This window comes from Rutidosis leptorrhynchoides, chromosome 3, assembly GCF_046630445.1.
Source record: "Rutidosis leptorrhynchoides isolate AG116_Rl617_1_P2 chromosome 3, CSIRO_AGI_Rlap_v1, whole genome shotgun sequence".
NCBI lineage: Eukaryota > Viridiplantae > Streptophyta > Magnoliopsida > Asterales > Asteraceae > Rutidosis > Rutidosis leptorrhynchoides.
Window position 1 is genome coordinate 382,819,845 of NC_092335.1, and position 6,452 is coordinate 382,826,296.

The window sequence follows — 6,452 nt, forward strand, 5'->3', positions numbered from 1 at the left end:
TATAGGGAACAATGTTTAATTAAAGTGACAATCGACAAAACTTGCTGTAAAAACATCACCCGTCATGGGTTCAATATATCTTATGATTGAAGATGTTTCATATCTAACATATATTTCAATCCTTCTTTGAGGAACCATTTGTTGTGGTTGTTCAATTAAAAATACACTGCACAACCAAATCTTCTAAGATGGAAAATATTTGGTCTCCACCAAAATTAAGTTGGTAATGGAGAATATTTATAACTTGCACTTGATTTAATGCGAATTAATGTCACATCATGTAAATTTACATGTCCCCATATAAATATTGAGAGTTTTGTACTCATTTCTAATTGTCTAGTTATTAGCTGTAAGCGTTTATCTATTGATTCAGCTAAACCAATTTTGTGTATGCACATGAGTAACTGGATGTTCAACAACAATCCCTGTAGACATATAATAATTATTCAATACTTGAGATGTTAACTCACCAGCATTATCAAGTCTCATCCTTTTAATGATGTAATCAGAATAATGTGTTCTCAATTTAATAATTTGTGCAAGAAACTTTGCAAATGCCATATTACGGCTTGATAACACACAAACATGAGACCATTCGCTAGATGCGTCTATTAGAATCATGAAATATCAAAATGGTCCACATGATGGATGAATTGGTCCATATATATTCCCTTGAATTCTTTCAAGAAATATTGGTGATTCTTTCTCAATGTGCTTTTCATTAATCACCATATGCACTTTTAATCATATGCGCTGCGCTTTTCATCATATGCGCTTTTTATCATATGCGCTTTTAATCATATATGCGCTTTTCATCATATGCGCTTTTCGGTGCTACATAGATATTTCTCATTATCTGTTATCATTTACTGATAATCATATCTATTATGATATATATATATCAGAGAAACTCAATTAATTTCTCTTTGATTTTGAGAAAACAAGGCATTATTTATCAGAAAATTTTTACCATTTGGTAATATGAATTTTTGCCTTTTCCATTCCTTATATCAAGTTTCCAAGACCTGATATAGTATTTATAATTCCTTCATTTGATTTAAATCAATGAAATATTTCTTAGATTTGATCATAGTGTGTATGTTACTACTATCTGCAATACATAGGACTTTACCATTTAATTGATGTTGTATTTCTGCAGGATTCATACTAAAACTTCAAATAAGATAAGCAAATAATGAGTTATATTTCAGCAAGATAATCAAATTATATTACATGCAAACAAGTTATAATCTGAAGTACATAAAAGATAACACTTAATAAAACATATGCGTTATGGTCTAAAACCATTTATTTATGAGTGATACATAAAAAAAAACTAGGCATCTTAGAAAATTCAAACCATTCAAGTCTCAAGGTAGCTCAGGGTTAATTTAATCAAGATTTGTCAACAGATTCACTCTCGTTTTCTTTTCTTTTGGGACTTATTTGTAGAGCTAAACAAGATGTTCATGTATTCAAGAAATACTAGACTGATGATCCACGTTACCAGATCATTAATAAGAATCTACGGAATTCTTATAAGAGCGTCTACTAATATCTTTAATTTTATTCTTTCATGGATCACCGTTATTATTATTATTATTTTTTTTTTTGATAATTAATATCGTATCTATCTTTGAGTATTTTCCATAATACACTTGGATTTTCGATCATATAATATGTAGATTCTAAGGACTCGTCAATATGTTTGCTAAGAAAAATACTTACTATTGCTTTCTCTTGTTCGGAATAATTGTTATTTTCATTCAGGGTTTCTAAAATACCGTTTGATTCGAGATGTTTTTCTACATTCATAACCCATGTTAAGTAGTTGTTCCCACTTGTTCTAAATGAGCAAATTTAAGCCTTTTCAAATTCGACATTTTCTATTATCAAAAAGATGAATAACATAAATCATAATCATAATCAACTTCTATTCATAGACAAATAATAAAATGAAATTAGAATCATTTTAAATTCATAAGTAGCAAACAACAGAATAATGGTATGATTACAAATAATAAAACCACAAGGGCATGATAGAATATAGGTTCACCCGGTGGTATATTAGCAACAATGATGATAGTTAATATGACCAATACAATAGGAAAAATCATCCTTGTGTGAATCATTTTTACAAAAACTTTTTGAGAGTAGTAATCTGAAAAATGAAGATTGATTTGTGAAAATGTGAAAACGGAGATGTTTATTTTATATTTGAAAAATATAGTTGTTGTAACGTCGTCAGTTGACGTTAACAACCGTTATGTATATATGACCGTTGTAACGTCGTTAGTTGACGTTAACGAATAAAGTCACTATATCAAAACGCGTATGAGTAATATAAAGGACAAGATTTTTTTTTCTTATTTTAACTTTTAAGGTTTACTTTTAATAAAAATACAAACTACTTTTTCTTATTTTAACTTTTAAGATTTACTTTTAATAAAAATACAAAACTACTTTTCTTATTTTAACTTTTAAGATTTACTTTTAATAAAAATACAAACTACTTTTTCTTATTTTAACTTTTAAAATTTACTTTTAATAAAAATACAAACTACTTTTTCTTATTTTAACTTTTAAGATTTACTTTTAATAAAAATACAAACTACTTTTTCTTATTTTAACTTTTAAGATTTACTTTTAATAAAAATACAAACTATTTTTTCTTATTTTAACTTTTAAGATTTACTTTTAAGAATAAACATTAGTATGCATGAAATAAATAATGATTAATTGCATAAGTAATCATAAATGTTAGATAACATATAAAGACCCCATCGTATTCGTATTGATCGGAATTAATCTCGACCCATGGTACCGTATTGTCAAATGACGTGTTGCGTACATAAAGTACCGTGTTGTCAAATGACGTGTTGCGTACAATCATGAGGTCTTATTAACATAAATATAAATGTTAGTGAAGTTAATAAGAGTTAGATTACAGAAAATATAATTCAGGTGGTATAACCGACCATATATAACTTAAATAACATAAATATAAATGTTAGTGAACATAACTGTAAATGTTAGTATACATAAATAAATGTTAGATAACATAAATGTAAATGTTAGTATACATAAATAAATGTTAGATAACATAAATGTAAATGTTAGTATACATAAATAAATATTAGATAACATAAATGTAAATTAGGCGACAGTGTCGACCATATATCATTTAGGTGGTATAACCGACCATATATTAGTTAGGTGGCAGAGCCAACCATATTTAGTATAAATATTGAGATATTCGTGCTGATAACGTGTTATAATTCAGTAGGCTTATAACTACCTTTAGTGGTTCTTGACTGTAGAAGGTATATAGAGATAGAGATACTGTAAAACGGAGAAAACAAAGGTTGAATAAAAGGTATGAGTAATTGGTTTTTTATTTATAGAAAAATGTACAATAAGAGTTTGGTGGCATTTGGAATCTAGAGAGAGAGAGTGTTTTTTGTTAACCAAAAAATACATCCAATAAACTCTAACTCAACACACCTATTTATACTCAAAAAAATATACTATGCAATATCTATAATAATAATAAAATTATCATCCAATTATTACTTTTATAACATGTATAACCTTTTTTGGTTATAAAATTGGCAGATGTAGTTGACTGGAATTAGAAGGCCTAGTTACTGTTGAGGAGTTACTGTTGCGGAACAGTGCTTAAAATTTGCTCTAATGTATATATGTATAATATAATATAATATAATATGGATATTTTTTTACATCGCCTTCAAGACTGCTTACTTCTAGCCAAAAAGCATGATAAAAAATGACAAAACAAAAAAACTCGAAATTATTATTATTATTATTATTATTATTATTTTATTATTATTTTATTTTATTATTACATTACATTTTAGTGAATTTCGGTTACTGTAGACTCGATTATTTAATTCAAAAAGGCACTTTGGTCTTTTTACAATCACCGATATTTTCCTCCATCTACACCCGTCATTTGCTCTGGAACCTTCTACCCTCTTTTAATCTTGCACCACTAATTTGATTTCCATATCTCACAACCACAATCTCAACTCCCCATCTCCAATCACCACCGGACCCGCCATCGCCCTTCAAAACCGACTCACGCACCACCGCCACAGCCACCCCAACAGCCACCCCCAGCGCCGCCGTTACCCGCACCACTGCTGGATCCTTCGTCAACGACTCACCACCAACTCCGACGAACGGTAAGCATGTGAATAGTTAGCAGGAAGCCCACAACCACCAAGGCCGCTACATCCCGATGCCGTCGATACCGTCGATGTTACCAGCGTCATAGCCGCTGCCATCGTGTACTTCTTCGTCACCGACACTACTGTTACCGTCTCTGCCTCCATCCCCACATCCGCTTCTGCTACAGGTACGGTTGCCGCTTCTTCCGTTTCTTATATTGTTGAATTTATTTCCATTTTAAGATTTGTTTTAATCTGTTTATATATATATATATATTTATTGATTGTAATTGGAAAAAAAAAAATGTGGTTTTTATCTTATAACATTGGTAACTGCAATTAGTATTTTATTAATTGGTATTTTAGGTTCACGATGTTATTTTTTTGTGTTACAACGTTAACATACAAATTGTCATTTCTCATTGACTAGCTTTCTGTTTTATAGTAAAGGCATTTCTTTTTTTCTTTTTTTTCCAGTTGTTAATTGCTTTTGTTTGCTATTAGAATAATAAACTAACAATATCAATCTAACGGATTACATTGGTTGTATTATCTGGAGTAGTGAAATTAAAACGGGTATTTAATTTTCTATACCCAACTTAACATGCTCTACATATCGAATTAGTAATAATTAGTAAATAACCAATCCACAACAACACCCTATGCATAAATTCATCGCATGAAGTTATGGATGATAAGATGGATTTAAAGTGGGGTATCTGGAGTAACAGAAAAAAGGAATTACATAAGTTAGTAGATATAAATATAATGCCTTCAAAAGAAGAGGTTAAGGGTTGAGATCCATTTGAGATTGCTTATTTTCTCTCAATTTGTAAGCATAGGAAAATCAGTTTTAACCTAAATTTTGTGGATGATAATTTCTGCACTGAATACGTTGACGACCGTGAGGATAATGGAAATGATTTGATGCAGGAAGGAGATGGGATTAAGAAGGAAAAGGTAAATACTACTTAATTCTCTCCTTGGTATGACCATTTGACTTTGTTAAGTCAAACTTTCATTTTTGGTTATTTATGATCGTTTTGGTTTAGCTTTGATGATAAGTATAGTTTTTGTATGCCTATCATAATGTTGAGGATGGTGATAATGTGATATGATTCATGGGTCATGCTACATTGATATTGGCCTATTGGGTGCATGGTATTAGTATGCGAACATAGTTTGGCTTTTTATAGTGAAACTATTGAATTTGGGTCCATTGAATTTGAGTATATTTAGTTGATGATTATAATGGGGTTTGGTGTTTATGGTTGCCAGCCTGAACCAAATTCCTGTTTTGGGTCGAAATTTGAAGTACGTTAGGATCATTATCTATTTTGTGTATTGACACACATTAGACAAAAGAATCTTACAAAGATAATGATGCCGGCCATGCCAGATGCTGTTAAATGGGACTCAGGCAACCCATCGCCACATCAATATAGACATCCTTGAATATCAGCATAGATTTTATTGAGTAAACACTCACGGAATTTATCTTAAAGTACGTTCATCTTACCCTCATAGATAGAATACAAAATTTGTTAGGGGTGTATCACGTCATTGACCATATACTGAAGGTTGCTGCAAAATATTTGATGGTGTTACACATTTGGCTAAAGATTGCTCAAATTAAAGCAATAGAAGCTCTGTCATGTCCTATGAGTCTGACTTATTAGTACAATAATTTCAGTTAAAAGAAGCATATTTTCTGCTTACTGTTTATATTAGCTTGGTTATTTTCAAAACTAACCTATGCTTTTGATGTTTTGTAGCCACTGAAAGCAAAGTAGGACCATCTATTCGATTCGATTTACGTCAATTTACTCTTATTTATAGCGGAACTTATAGGTTTCACATTTGTACTCCTTGGAAGATTTGAAATTTTATAGCATGTTAGCAATTGTGTAGGAAACATCAATGTGATATATGTACGCACAATTATGCCAACTCCACATGAATGCTTTCAAGGTGGCCGCTGCAACGCGCGGTTGGCCACCTACTTGTTAAACAACATAACTTTCATTCAAAGTCATATTTACTTAAAGGGAGGTCACATACTATTTTTAAAAATCTTATAACATTTGATAATTCAATAAACAATTAAATTAACCTAAATGTTAAATAAATAAACAATGATTAAAAAACGATCCAAATGTTTTGTAGTGACCCGACTAACCTCCTTATCTTAATTATCATTCTCTTCCTCTCTTTTTTTATCTGAAAACTGAGATTGGACATCGAGATCATTGCATTCGAATA

The 6,452-nt window shown here is 30.4% G+C and overlaps 1 long non-coding RNA gene across 1 annotated transcript; it reads left to right on the forward strand.

Moving 5' to 3' along the window:
• The first annotated feature begins 3,991 nt into the window (after positions 1-3,991).
• Positions 3,992-6,144, forward strand: LOC139897669 (uncharacterized). The gene is made up of 3 exons (XR_011776726.1): positions 3,992-4,378; positions 5,124-5,150; positions 5,966-6,144. It is a non-coding gene; the product is annotated as an uncharacterized lncRNA (long non-coding RNA).
• Positions 6,145-6,452: the final 308 nt, after the last annotated feature.